The sequence below is a fragment of the Tigriopus californicus genome, chromosome 3 (assembly GCF_007210705.1).
Source record: "Tigriopus californicus strain San Diego chromosome 3, Tcal_SD_v2.1, whole genome shotgun sequence".
NCBI lineage: Eukaryota > Metazoa > Arthropoda > Copepoda > Harpacticoida > Harpacticidae > Tigriopus > Tigriopus californicus.
In genome coordinates this window covers 8,963,025-8,978,499 of record NC_081442.1, presented here as the reverse complement: position 1 = coordinate 8,978,499, position 15,475 = coordinate 8,963,025, and the positions used below count along the sequence as shown (strand labels likewise).

At 42.7% G+C, this 15,475-nt stretch overlaps 1 protein-coding gene across 1 annotated transcript in view; it reads left to right on the top strand.

Annotated features, from left to right (window-relative positions):
• The first annotated feature begins 5,738 nt into the window (after positions 1–5,738).
• Positions 5,739–15,475, top strand: part of LOC131877708 (transient receptor potential-gamma protein-like) — a 47,833-nt gene continuing 38,096 nt past the window's right edge. Inside the window, exon 1 of the mRNA XM_059223461.1 lies at positions 5,739–6,617. The gene's annotated coding sequence lies outside the window, so the exon portion shown is untranslated. The remainder of the gene's footprint in view (positions 6,618–15,475) is intronic.

The following is a 15,475-nucleotide window of genomic DNA, read 5'->3' as shown; positions in this document are numbered from 1 at the left end:
CCCTCATTATAATAGCAAACCATCTTTGCATCAGGTTCTTGGTTAATACTGGCACCTCCAACCCGTTCAGGCAAATCCCCATATACCTTGAAAAGCATTTTACTTCGGGGGTTTTGGGGTTTTGCAGAAGCAAGGAACCGATCGAAAATTGCTTTCGTAACAGTAAAATGGCATTGGAAATAGGCATGTGCCCAAGGCCCACAACTCTGGGGGACTATTTGCATGGATTCGCGAATGAAGCTCTTCGTTTCAGCTTTCTCAACGGAAACTTTGCTCTTGGAGTTGAAAGCAAACCTTTCAGTATTTGTGGCTCGGTCATTTTGATCTTGTGCATTGCTCTCTGATTTGTTTCCAGCTTGATTTTCCTGTCATAAGCACAATGCAGACATTCTCACACTGGAATGAATGATTGTTGTGCTCTTCCTCTCAGATCATCATAAGAGATTATCTATTAAAAAATGATATATTTTTTTAACGTTCGAATTTTGAGTTTGAAGATGTTGCAGATTTAACTTTGGCGCGGCACTTGCAGTTAGTGACCTGCAAGCTTTATCAGAGTCCTTCATTTATCTTCTTGGGCAAAAAGTTTTCAACTATAACACCAGCGTACTAGTGAAAATTTGGACCAAATTGGAAGCTGGCTTTGGTGCAAGTTAGGGTGAAAGATTCATGCAAAAAGTTTTAGCAGGCGTAGTGTAAAAAGAAAATCCTTGCCACGTACAACGAAAAATGTAAGTAAAACACGATAAACAGCAATCTATGAGGATTGAAAATGCAACTGATAGTGATCTGCAATCTAGGTATTCTAAGGATTGAGTTTTCTGCAGCTCTACGTACATGTCCAAAGATGCATTTGAACATTGCAAAACGCATCAAAAGTTGGATAACTTATTGCCTTTTGTGGTAAGAGGCAAAATGCTTCCTTGTATCTTTGCGTTCCTATAAAAATAGTCCTTCGAAATGGTAATAAGACGCCAAATGTAGTACCAGAAGGTTTTGATGTTATGGACTACAAATAGGAGATTTGTATGTGACTTGCACAAACCTAATCAAAACAAAAATCATGCAATTTACGTACCTTTTCAAAGTGTAAATCAAGGTCTTGTCTTTCCCCTAGGATGTTGAAAATATATCAATAGCATTTGAATCGAAGAAACTGGTGACTGCGTTTGTTCTTAGCATTGTCAAAGAGCTCTGGGAGGTTCTGTCTTATCTCATTCGAGATTTGGTAAAAGAATGCTTGAACAAAAATGCAGTTCTATTTAGTTGAGAAGAAAAGCTTTAATTAGCAGTGAGTTAACCAAAAGTTTTATTCCCCAGAAAATCTCTAAATTCCGTGGAAAGCTTTCTTTCCATGGATGTCACTTAATTAGTTGGATTCGTATTCCCTTGGTAAAAGGAACGAAATCCTCATTTGATTAGGACTTACTGAGTAGGATGCCAGAATGAAAATCAAGTTACGGTATAGTTCGTCGAAGGATAGGCTTATTACAATCGAAATCTCAGTCAGAATACTGAAAATGGTTGCTCACACTTTGAGAAAGATGCTTTGGTTTAATTTCAGCGCATCAAACTTTTGGCCATGATCTCACTGAGAAAGTACTCCCGACGTTGTCAAAAGATTTGCATTTATGGGTATGGGAGAAGGGATCGAACGAACTTGAACTGACAAAATATTTTCAAAATCCCAACATCCCGTCTAGGACGTATTGTGAGACAAAAATAGATACCAGTGCTTCTAATTCTTGGCGTCACACCAATCAATCTAGGGCTTTTACGCCTTAATAAGGGAGGGAGGAAAAATGCAACAAAGGCCTTCAATCAGTGTTTGAATCGTTTCGTTGTCTTGAAAATTGAAGGCTTCAATATCGATCTAATTGATGTCTATATTCTACTTGGCAGTCATCTTGATGACTGGCGAGAAAAATCAACGAAACTGCAGGCTTTAGATCCTCGATACTTGTAGTATTGAAAAGAAGTCAGCCCACTTTGTCAAGCCAGACCATTCCGAAGGTTTAAGGGCACTCGAGTGACACGTGGAGTGACAAAGTTTTTCTCCCCGCGCTTGAGTTGGCTAGTAGAGATCAATTCGTTATTTTCATTTTTTTCTCATCCGCTTTATTTGCAAGATCAATTGCCGCTTTCTTATCCTGTCAGGATCGGCAACAAATTGCAGCTCAGCAATGACGTGGATGTGGACGTCGCTTCCATTTTCACTTTTTCCCCCTTTTCAAGTGGAATTTGATGGCCGAGACCAAGGCTCCAAGACCCCTTGGCCTTTAGTTCAAGCCGAGTCATTTTCTTCATGGAAGCAGAATTGGTCCATGTCTGTTCATTAACGTGTAAGTACTTCTAGGTAGTTGTGCTAGAAATCCATCAAATGACGCTCAAGATGAAAGCCTACCTAAAGGCACAAGTTTGCAAATGTTATGTTTCCTGCATGCAGCCACGAGTCTCAGTATTTACAAGGGGAGCAAGAAAATGCAATTGTCACCTTTCCTTCCTCGTTTATTTGATTATGATTTGCCATCATATGGAACCGAGGCGTTTCCGAGGCAAATGGTGGCCTGTATGGCAGCATTCCTGAATGAACCGAGTCCGACTCGGATGCTCCTTCAAGATTCAAACCCTTCTTGGCCAGGCCCATGCATATTGTATTTGCTACATAACAAGGCGCGCACATTCTCGATCAGAAACTGTCTGATCATCCCTTGGCCATCCAATGTCGAATTGGTCCAAGTCATCAATTCAAGCGAGAGATAAATCACATCCCCAACAGAGGAAGTAGCTGAAAGTAAAGCAGACCGAGTACTAGCTAGCTAACAGAGAGGCAAGCCGTAGGCCCTCATCCCAGATGCGAGGAATATCCTTCTCGATCTTGCTCTCCTCCATCAGCCCCAAGTTTTTACCACTTTGATCCACGAAAATGATGTTGGCCAAGTACGGCCCACTTCACGGATCCAACATGGAACCCATCATCAGCCCCATCCCATGAGCCGAGAACACTGCTAGGTTCGAGTGGTCTTTTTTTGATCGTCCAACGTACCACAACTGGCCCCAACGTCCAATGAAAACAAGGTCCTTTTTCTCGGGATGTGCGACGGCTTCTCCACGGTGAGCATAATTAGGATTTATGTGAATTTTCATAGGATTAGGATTGTTTGAGCACACCAGAACTTTAAAAACTCAGATGGGGCTCCATATGTTTACAGGAAAAGACCTCTAGCGTCGTCAACACAAGATATTCAAGGATATTTAATATATTTCATAATTATCAGTGTCGCTTTGTCGATAGTATATAATGCTTACCTAGGGCTCGGAAAGATATTCTGTCTTTCTGACTCATTTCTTTATCTTATCTCATTGTTAGACTTTCCAGGACATCTTTGAGGTTTCAAAACTTTCCAAATGTCAAAATAGCAAGGCTTACATGGGCTCGAAATAAAATGTGTGCTTAAAGCACTAATTGCATATTCAAAAAAGCAACTCTCTGTTCTCGCCTGTGTTTGCTCTTGTTGTAGTTCCATCAGTTGGGGAAATATGTGGTTCGATTTCCTATATTATTGATTCACTGCTTGAAACTTTTTGATTTCTCATACATATACACGTAACCCCATAAATCATGATTTCCTTTGAATGCAGTTGATATTTGGGCTCACAAAGCAATATGTCTTGGTACAAGGTTTCGTTTAAGGAGTAAAATTGCTTTTCCAGGTGCACTCACATGGAATGCAATTGAGTGAATGCTTGATATTTCCAACAAATACGATCTTCCTCAAAGGTATCAAAAGATACCCTAAGCATGTTGGGAATACCGTGACTGTGTGAGTCAAGGGTGTGGAACCACCGTGGCCAAAAGCCATTTCGGTCAATGTCTTATCGACAAACTATACAACGTGAAGAGAAGCCTTTTACATGGTTACGATATGGGGTTTGGGGCGTCTCTGTTAGGAGAAGTTTGTACTTAAAAAATGTGCCGATAAAATATAAGAACAATAGAAAATGGAAGGCATTGGCCCATTGGAACAGAAGCAATAGTCTTTGAGAAATGGTTTTGGACCGACAAGCGTCGTGGCAAGCGTCACCGTCACCCCCGCCATTTCTAACACCAACGTCACCCCATCCCATGTCTCTGGAAATATTTGAAGGACATCAAAGAGGCTGGACGGAATCCTAACGCTGTCCAAGGCTTCTTGGAAGTGTAAAAAGCACTCAGAAAATGGATACATGTATGCGCAAGAGTGTTGACCTTAATGTTTGAATTAAAATGGAACCGCCAACGGTTCTGGCGGCCCTGGCAACATCTATTTCCGTGCTCGAAGTGAGTAAAACCATCCAAGCCAGGCGACGCTCATCTTTCAGTGGTAGCCTGCCCAAAATGTGGGAATCGCTCCATGGTTCCATGCTTGCTGCTGGACCAGGGACCATTGGCCTTTCTTTCTGGATAACTCGTCGTAGCCCTCCAGTCGATCTTGATTTTCCCATCAGTACCACTCGGGCTCTCAAAACTATTGGGATGTCGTCTGCTATCTGGCGCCCATCGAAGCCACTCGGACGGTGAGGACGGCCACTCGTACAACCTCATTGGAACGAGCAATGTGAATACGATGTGGTATGTGAGAGCATCGCCAAGGCCGAGAGAAGCGTTGGCCTTCCGAGAGATTGCTGATGTAGCGCGTAATGTCGTCGCCACCGACATCCTTCCAGGGGTGGGTTGCCGGGCTTGACAGTCTCAAGGGGGAGCCAGTAGGATTATCGTCGTGGGTGTCTTTGCGCATTCGAGGGCTCACTCTCGTTCCCCCTCCACGGGGAAGCAAGCAAGCCAGAAAGCAAGGCTGCCTCTTGCGGAGAGAAAATCGAGATCGTAAGGCCCATTTCCTTCTCACGTCGGGGAGAGAGAGAAAGAAGCACATTGAATCATCCAAATTCTTCTTCTTTCTAGAGTGGAAACTGGTGGCCTTCACTGAGTTCACTCACGGAAAGAGAGAGCGTAAGGAGATTGAACAAGGACTCGTTTACATTGACACTAAATATAAGAATTGTTTTATTGATTACACAAATCAACAAACATTTAAGTTCGAGCATTTTTTTTTCCTTTTTTTCGACTGAGGTTGTTCTAATTCAGTAAGCATTTAAAAAAAAGAAAAGAAAATACTCTGAACTCAATATGCGGATATTTTTCTTTTCTTTCATAGACTTCCACTAGCACTCCTGGGAATTTGAATCACGAGATTCAAATGTTAATGATACTGTTGAAGTAAAGTATTCTAGAAACAGTCCAATGAAATAATGATGCTCTCTTGCGAAATCCACTTTTCACAAACGTCTGTCCGTTATACTTTTGTACATCAACATATCTATGCAAAAACAAATCTTTTTGACACCAACTGGAGCATTGCTCTGCATTTCCATAAAAAACTAATTTCACTGGCCTACGTACATGTTAACGTTTAAAGGTCAAACAAAACCAAATTCAACATTTGTTTTGAAAAAGGACGAAGGTTATTTGGAACCGAAAAAAACTTAATTCTTACAATTATATTGGTTGTCAAGTCAATGGTGAAAGTGAAAATCACTAAAAAAGAGTATACTCAAACATAATTGGGAAATGTAAACCCAACGTATTATCATTTATATTTTGAAGAGGCCCTTAAATGTACATTTCAACAGAAGAAGTTAAAAGAAAGGGATGTGGATCAACGGATGCATTTTCACTCAAAGTACATGGTCCGGGAAACGGCTAACTCAGTGTAAATCGAGCGAGCGTTCCTCTGTCCAGCGTCAGCTGACTTCCTTCCGCGGCTCGATCCGAGCGTGGATTCTCGTTGTGGAAGCGTGGTTGGCGTCACTCGGCAGACGCTACGTACTCAACTCAGAGATTTGGAGCATGAAGGCCTAAGTGTTCCAAAGAGACACTGAAGGACGCTGGAGCGCTCTTCCCTCTTCTCTAGCTCGGTCTCTCTCTCTCTCTCTCTCTCTTGATCGGTGTGTTCCAAAAGCAAGGCAAGAATCATGGAAAAAAGAAGAACAACAACAACATCTTCTCTTTTCCCCGTAGTCTTCATCCACTACTGTAAATGTGCCTTTCGAGCGAGAGAGGAATGAAAAAAGGGAACGAATTTTCGAGCTCGACAGTCTCGGTCCAAAAGTGCGCGAACTTTGGCTTGCGAAACCGACGCCGTTCAGTCTCTCTGAGAAAAGTGCGGTGACGATACCAAGGAGCCTTGATTCCAAGAAATCATCGAGAAATAAAGTCGAAGGTTTGGTTTTTGTGACAGGGAAGCAAGTGTAGAGAGAGAGAGAGTGAGTGTGTGGAACGAAGACTAAAAAAAGTACAGAACAGAGTACCACAATTTAATGTTGAGCCTCAACCACGGAGCAAGTCATGGTGGACTAGAAGATTGTGGAATGGATCCTTAGGATGAGCGAGTAACCTTCCTTGGAAGGTCTCGAGTGATTGTGAAAAGGCTATTATTGTCTCGTATGTGCCAACGCGTGCCAACAAAGAGGGTCTCATCGTCCTCTCTTATACTCCTTTTTCCCACATCAATTTACCTTCAATCAGCTCGGTTTTAAGGGCTTGGATCCGACCACTTCCCATTCCAAAAAAAGCTATGGTAAGGACACGCTCTCTCTAATCCCACTTTATGGTCTACACTATTATTTGAGTAGTGTGCACTCGTGCAAGATGTTGTTCTACCTCTCCTATTTGTCGAAGATTTACCAAGATCAAGAGAAAAAAAAGAAGACGCGATCTCTTTCTCTGCCATGTCAACACCTTTCCAAATCAATCACTGCAAGCAGCCGTTGGCAGCCCAATCAAAATAATTATGCCATAAGGTGGAAATATCCTCCTCACGCGTCAAGCTAAACGAGCCCTTTTTCAATTTCAATATTCTCCTGAAAGAGGAGAGAGAGATCCGTAATTCCTTTTCGAATGCTCGTCCTAATTTGATTTTTTCCTCTTCTTTTTTTCTTCTCTCCTCGGAAAGGCGAACAAGCCATTTAACAAGGCAAAGAGAGCCACTGAGCACTTACTTTGAGGTGGATAAGGACCCTTGCCACCACTGTCAAGTGCTCTGGTGGTGTGCCATTATTTGCCCGTAAGACAAATATATTGGGTAGCCTTGATTTAGGGAAAGAAACTGCCGAGAAAAAAAAATCACCGAGAGCAGTTAATCACTCCTGTAATGAACTCGCGTTCCCTTTCCCATCCCCTGATTTTCCCTCGTTTGCTTGAGCTCCTTCCTCATGGGAGAAACAGGTGGAACGAACCCGACGTTTGTTAGTGTTGACAAGAGTAGTCGGTTTGATGGCAACACTGCTTGACTGATTGTTGACAGGATGGCTGGCTTCTTTGGGCTTTCTGTCCTCGGCGGTCGGTCGGACTTTACCGACTACCTACCTACAGAACAGTACAACAGTTCGAACCTTCCCTGCCGAACTTGATAGAGATAAAATAACAGACATGTCATCCATGTTTGTTCTCGAGAAATTACCATATTCTATCAGCATGGATGCACCATAATAGCGTCACGGCTGATTGAGTCAAAAACCATCCACCGCAATACTAGCAGGACTTGGGTAACATCACGCCCGTGAGGAGCTTCCGTAGACACACAAACAAAGCCAACAAGTCAATGGGATAATAAAGCTGCGTACTCCGACCCAATCTCGCTCGCTCGCTCAATGGCTCGAAGTTCTCGTGGTACATGCACATTGTACTAGGTGCCCACAAGCAGGGCATCATGCCTTTCCCACAACATGTAGTACACAACATGTACCACTCGAGAGAGTAGTACTACTCTACAGATTTCCAATAACGAACAACGAATTCCTCGTTGTGACACCCTCATCGTCGACTTCGACAGCTCCTTCTCGATATGCCTGTCGAGAGATATCTAGAGAAGCCAAAGCCAGATGATTCTTTCACAGCTTCTCATCTGAGAAACGCCACTCGACCCACATGTTACAATCGTGTTCCCCGTGGTAGAACTAAGACCGCTTGTACTTTTATTCCGCTTATCTTGTTGGAGAAAAAAAAAGGTCATGCCGCAGCAAAATGAACGATCATCGTTGTTGGTCCACTCCATCCAACTGATCGATCTAGGTATTCCATTGACTCAGGGATACTCGTCGTATATTGGAATTCAGGACTGTACGAATTGTTGCTGAGCTCCTGGTTCCTTTGCTCTCTTCCTTTAAGTCTCCCAGGGTCCTTTTACTACTCCTACTACAACAACAACTACATACATTAGTACACTGAAGTAGACTACAACAGGAGGAGAAAAGCTCTTTGCCTGCAACAATTTTAAAGTGATGCCCAAGGCAAAGATCTCAGATCCATAAGATTGATCACCTCGCGGATGGAACAAGGAGTAAATTTCCTGATGCAGCCGAAACACAATAGTAGGGGCCCTTGGGGTCAAACTTCTCCACAGGCACCTGAATTTCAAATTGCACTACATTCTTAGCTGAAAGCTCTTGATTGTCAACCGGAATTGGCGTTGCAACAAGCACCCAGAAGCCAAATACTACGGGAGCGACCTGATTCTGCAGATGTGAGAGATCAATCAAGCACCAAGACACATCCCCTTTGTGGTTTAAGCACGTGCTTCCGAAAAGTGTGTCAATCTCCAATGCGGTGCCGGCAATACTCTCTCTTTCTCGTTATGCCTGCAAGGCCGAAAATAGGATCATGGGAAGTGAACAGTCCTGGTTTGCTCCCCAAATTAGAATCCAAGTACCTTTTTTACCTTCCAGGAAGAAGAACGATTACCATTTCACCGCTCTGTCGGAAAGCAGCATCATTTGCCATCCAGTAATTGAGGCAATGATTCCCTCTACTCAGCATCCATCTTTTTCTTCTCAAGGTTAGGAAGCTGAGTTGAATACCAGATTATGTTTATTGCTATGAAGAGAGAGGAAGGAAACATCTGTGATTTTTAAGAGGGGCTTCGTTCGGGCTTCGTTTGGCCTCCGAGGGTGACTGTCTAGTCAGCACTCTGTTTCAAGATTAATCTCGACAAAGTTGAATGCTTATAGCCCTTCAAATTCATGTCTCTTATCGCTCTGTTCTTTCCCAAAAGCGTTGCCTTCGCTTAGTACATCTATACAATCATTATTTGTCTCGACTAAGAACCACAATTTCCGGCTCTCCAAGAACAAAGTCACCTTTGAAGTCAGCTTTTCTTCCATCCACCCAAACAAAGGACTTACGTGGAAAGCATGTTATATTTGAAAACTTTTGTTCCGTCTTCTTTCTTGGCAAAGAAAATGATACAACGGTTATTTTTAGTAAAACTCAAACAAACTCCTCCTGGCTGAGGCATGAAGTTGATCCTTCGAGCCATATAAATTGGAAAATTTTGGTATTTAAGGTAACACACCACTTGTTGAAAGAGTGAAATAGACACTTGTCAAAAAGAGACCATACTTCTCTTCCTCCTCATAACAGGAAAGTTTGTCTAAATGGTACCTTGCGGCATAATTCAAGAAGGATTGAAATCCTCGAATTTCATTTTTGTTCTGCTCAAGCCATTTGTCGAGTTTTACGATATCCGGATTTTCTTGCTGAGTTCTCGCCATTCAAGAGAACGATGAGTCCTCATTTGGCACTCGCGTTTTTGTTCCATGCTTCCCCCCCTCTTCCTCTCGGGTCTGATTTATGACCGAGTAAATGCAAATAACATGGCGAGAAACGGGAAATTCCACATGTCATTCATTCATCCTTGAGGTTGCTTCCAGTTCTGGCCATTTCCAAACGGAGTAGTGGATTACTTCTTTTCTCTCTCTCTCTCGTTCGTCCTCACTTTCTCCGAGATCCTTTCTTTCCTTCGGCGAGTCTTGATTTTGGTCAACTTTCTCCGGTGTCGGACCTCGAATTTTGGAGCGAGATATGCATATTTGAGCCAAACTTCGAACGCAATGGGAATGAAAAGAATCTATTCGTCCTCAATGACAAGGTACGATGCAAATCTGACATTTTTCGCGCACCTCTGTCCTTCGTTAGGTTCTGTACATAAATGGTCCATTGTCTCCAGAATTTTTGAGGTGGAAACCGCGTGAATTTCTAATGTATATGCATTACATACTGCACCTGGAGCACTTAAGATCTACATCAGTTGCTTGATTCGCATAGGTTGATACTTACAGTGGATTACTGATTAAAAGAGCCTCCAGCTCAAGTTTCAATTCCATTTTCTTTGAAACCTGATGCCAGCCATAAAAACGTCGAAGGATATTTTTTGGACAATTATATGCCAGGACGGTGCTAGTTAGGCATTTTTTCTACTTAACCTTTGAATTGGTATTAAATACCAATTCAATCATGCATTATTTGGTTTTCCTCAGTTCTAAAAAGAAGTACGTAAATTCGTGTTTTTTGGTTGCCTTAGTATATTACAAGGGGGATAAATCTGCTCACTCAATTCATTGTTCAATGTTGTCTAGGCAATCCAAACACTCCGAGTCTGTAATTGAGACGAAAGCTAATTGCTTTTGGTATGCGGCAAAATTTCTAGAGAGACGAACTTAATTAGATGATTACAACTACCAAAAAATTTGTTCTACGCCTTTGAAGTGGCACCATTTATGGTTGTTCTAACCTTCCATGAAAAGCTAATGTGAGAATAAAGAAGTTGCATGTGAAAGCGATGAACGTGATAAAAAAGAGGACAAAGCATAAGCCTTGCGAGATAATGTTTTCCCCAGTTACTGTTCGAAACAATGGACAATATCTTGCCGTCACGATTACTTGACTTATTTTATGATTTTATGGCTTTATTCGAAATTTACAATCCTATCAGATTATATTGTGGATCCATGGCACACATTGTTTCAACTTTTTAGAGGACTTTTGCTCTTGCTTTTTAAGTAGACTTTTAAATTGATTCAACAAAGGCATCCAAGATGAGTTGTTGGAAGTGGGCAAGAGTTCTTTCAAAGTAAGATATATTCAGCTGATAATTAATATCGCGATTTTTTTATAGTGTCGCTCTTTGAATTGTAACTCTAGCCCTAGCTTTTCAAAGGACACAATTTTAATTCGAAAAAAAAATTAGAAGGAGAGGACCAACTCAAATCCAATCAACAAATACACATATAAGTACAGAAGTCATAAATTAATAATGACAACGCATCAACAGCAAGTAATAACTTTTTGTGCTAAGGTGAAAACAATATCCCCAGTCCGATATTGTGTAATGAACAGTGCCCACCTCCACTTTCACTTTCGAGTAGATCCATCCATGACGGACTTCATGATCCATCAAAATGGTAGATCGAGAGCCGGTTTATTTTTCATTTTACAAGAACGAACGAATAACAACCGCGTTACGAACACTAACAGACTCTCTTGGCTAGATTGGTGAGTCAAAAAGTGGATGAAGAAGTTTCAACTTGGCATATCGGGAGTTTTGAAATGTTGTGCCTGGAGAGCTAGCATGTACGTATGTACGTACTGCACTGTAGTTAGTACGTGGAATAATTTGATTGCGGCAATATCCCTTAACATGATGAGCTCCTATGATACAAACAAACTGACAAGAACTGTGGGCGCAAACTTTCTCTTCTCCGTTCCATTTCTAAGGACTCATAACCAAATTCTCGTCGATTCAAACACAAGCAGGAGTTCTCACGAGTAGAGCGACTTTCCCAGAGCATTAGCACAAACAATTCCCAGAGGCAGAACTTTATTTGAACAGTAATAAAAAGGTGGAACAACAACTGTCCCTCGAATTTCAGAATCTAGGTCTTAGGAGATTCTACTCCACCATGTGCTTGAACACCAGTCACTTTCGTTTCAATTGAAAGCATATCCAAAGAGGAAGAAAAGCTCGATTGAGCTGACCCTAATCAGTCACAAAGTTGACTAGACTCACTTATTCTGGGCCTTAAGGGCGGAGGGGGAGAGAGGGAAAGTGCGAGTTCGTCCTGTTGAAGTTGTCCTGGAAAACCGTCACCGACACAGTTCTTTTCCATTTGCTCGAAAGTTCGGCTTTAAATTTCCACACCAGCCAGAGCCGCCTGGAACCCAAGGAAGTTTCTTCAATTCATTCCAATTTATTTTACGTCTCTTTGAGGATCGACGTGAAGCGAGTGTACCAGTAGAGTGGCTGGCCCACCGAGCCGAGTCTCATCTCTTGTGTTCCACTTTTGGAAGTCACAAATCGCAGACACTTTCGAGACGAGGAGCGCGTGTTTGATTGAATCGTTGAGCACGGTCTATAAAGCCAATTGAGAATTATTCCTTCAGACCAATGAGCTTATCAACATTGACAGCGGGACCCTCGATCATTTACAAGATCCTGTCTTCATTTTTCTCTCTCAACGAGGGTTGTGACTCTTGTGTATACGAGAGGACGTGTTCGGGGCCCCACCTTCTTCTCCGAGGTCTTGATATCGCCATACAACTGTCGACTCATGTGTCCATGAGTGATGGGAATATTTTAGGGTCGCTTTCAAAAGACTGCTGCTCAACTGGCCTGGCTTGTGGATGTACAGTAGTACCACCACCCTGCCATCGCCTTCTATGCACTGTAACGTGAGTGTTCCTGGTCGCGGAGGAAAATGTTCTGGAAGCACGTGTTTGAGAGTGGCGTGGCAATGGCATACAGCCGTTATAACGTCTATACCAGAGATCAAATGATGCCTTCAAGTGCCAAGAAAGTGTAATGCGGAGGGACTAATTGATCTACTGGATCCACTCTTGAAATGAGGTCATCTAATTTGGCCGTCCTGTCACGCGGTGCTGCTCAGTTCATCCATGCTAAATTGCCGATTCTACCCTTTACCGTGGGTTCCTCCTCGATTTATCTTGTCCAAGAGCCTCAGGAACATCAAGAGCCCCCAGAGAGGTTGGTCAAAGTGTGCTAGGAAATGTGTTGATTACCTCCGGAAGAGCATTTTGTAGGTCCCAGGTCTGCGCCAAAGATTGATTACTGCCCATTCTTCTTCTTCCCTTGTCGTTGATACATACCGAAATTGGACAGAATGAACGGATGGAGCAGATGAGCGTTATGCACGAGTCACGAGTGGAATCCATTCGTTGCCTCCAGTCAAACATTGGTCACAATAACCAAGACCCAAAGACACCATGTGATATCTGCGGACTGTCTCTCATCGAATAGGATCGTTTGTTTTACTACTCTCAGCCCTTCAGTAACCGCTATTTAAGGGAGTTCTGCGTAATGCAGGGTAATTTTCTTTTGAGACGTTTGAAGCCTGTTTATTAGATGGCTTTAGTCTAGCTGGGTCTCAAAAGAGCCTAGAACGATTAATGAAGGTTTGTTTCCAGCTCGAATCGTTAGCGGTCACCTTGTACCATAATATGAAAGATGATTGTTCAGGGGCACGTAAAAATATGATACATTGGCTCGATATCTTATGTTGCGAAGCTCAAAAAAAGAATCCATAAAGCGCTTTTAAAAAAAAGATGTTGCTCTCGTAGTTTCCTGTCCTCTGTCTTTGCATGTGTCCATTTCTTACCGTTCCCAAGAACCAATGTAATTCTGTGTACAATACAATACATGTTTTCAACAATAAAAAACGATTGGGCAAAGATTGATGTATGTATACGTGTATTGCCCAAATCCTGCCGGGCACTCCTCTAGTCAGCGGGATGAACTATTGGAATTCTTGAACCTATAGATCCAAAGGGCAACTACCTTGACCTCGGTCAGATGTAATTAATGGATAGTCGAGAACATCCCCTTGGTCAGATGATATTGGTTTCTCCAAGCCCAAGCTTTCCATAGCAAGAAATAAGTTCTCACCCACTCACACTGTAGTATTGCATTTTGTCTCGTGTACTCAGCTCTCTGATGTGATGGACAACTCCGGGTCAAGCCTCGGTCATCCTTGGCAACTGACATTGTAATCATGGCCCGACTTTCAAAGCATGCAATGTGCTGTGGTTCAACCACGATTACTACCACTACTACTACTATCACCGTACCGCTATTGCACACAAGGACGGAACCTTGATGCCCCGCGATGATGGCTTTATCGGGAAAAAGCGATGCGGCTGCGAGTGTTTTCGGCTTTTTCTTCTGGCCTCGAACTCGATCTCGGGGCGCCAAAAATGGATTGCCCGTCAAAGGGGCAAAAAAATGCCAGCTCCACCAGCTCATACGCGCACAGAGCACATGTATAGCAATGGAACAATACTAATGGTAGAGAGGAGGAAGCTAACTGAATGATGGGCAGGTCTTCCATCCAGATGCTTAACCAAATCCTCAGCAATCCAGCAGCAAAACACAAGGCTGCTGGATTGAGTCTGCGACAAAATGAGATGTATTAACGTTATCATAAAGTACATATCTAAAGGCCTTTGTATTCTACGAGCTCTCCGATTTGTCATTATTTACTAATCAGCCTAATGATATAGATATCTCAAAAACGGCTTATCAAATGAGAGATTTTATTTCTGATCGAAGGAACGATCGGTTGTAGTATTCCCACGATTAACGTAAGCTGGATACAGCAAATACAATATTAGAGCTCTGCTGCCATAAACATATATCTATGTTGTTATCCGTTTGTTGAACGATTCTATGACAGTCGATTTACAGCTCTATAGATACCAAGCTCTCTTTCTAACATTCAAAGATACGACCAATTATCCCTTACATTCAAACGAGAAGCAATGCTGAGCTCACGGAATTTATCTCGTTCTCTCTCTTGACACGGCTTTGGGTTGGTGATCAAATTTAGCGGAAATGCTAATGGAATTTTTGCCAAATTACCCTTGAGACAAGCCGGGAAAAGAATACATTAGCTCTTCCTGGATCAGCAAAAAGGGCCCTCCCCGGAAATGTCAACCTTCCTTCTTTAAAACATGTGAAGCTCTCAGTGGCCCTATTAAAGGGCCTGGTCACACTCACCAAATAAAAAGAATTCCATTGTTTTGTGTGTTTGCCATATGGGGTTAGGAAACGGTCAAGAGCCAGTGACCTCAAGGACAGGAACCTATAATCAGATCATGAGCAGCTTGCCTTGTCCAAACGTCGTGATCCATCCAGCTATCGGAGGAGTCCTCACTCGTTATAACGTTCCAAAACAATGAAATGCCTTTCTTTTTTCCTCTCCTTACCCGACAAGCCAAGATGTCCTTCTTTGGTGGGCCTTTTTCCCGGGAACGAGTGATAGTCGTCGTCTTCTTGGTCGTCACTCTCCAGCATCTGGTCGTAGTCCACAAATGGTGCTCACTGTGTCAATGGTGCAGAACTAATCCAACTCCTCTTGTTCTGGGCGAGGCCCTCATCATGAAATGGTATCCAGCCAACCAGCCTACCAGCCAGCCAACCAAGCAATCAAGCTGCTGGCCAGCTAGCCAGTCATCATCCTGAGTTTGATGTCTGTTCGATCGCAGAGCCAGTGACCAGATTTGGATCCGACTTCAAATAATGAGAAATGGAGCTTTTTTGCTTGTTTGACTTTCTGGACGTGGTGGTGAAATCTGGCTGAAATACTA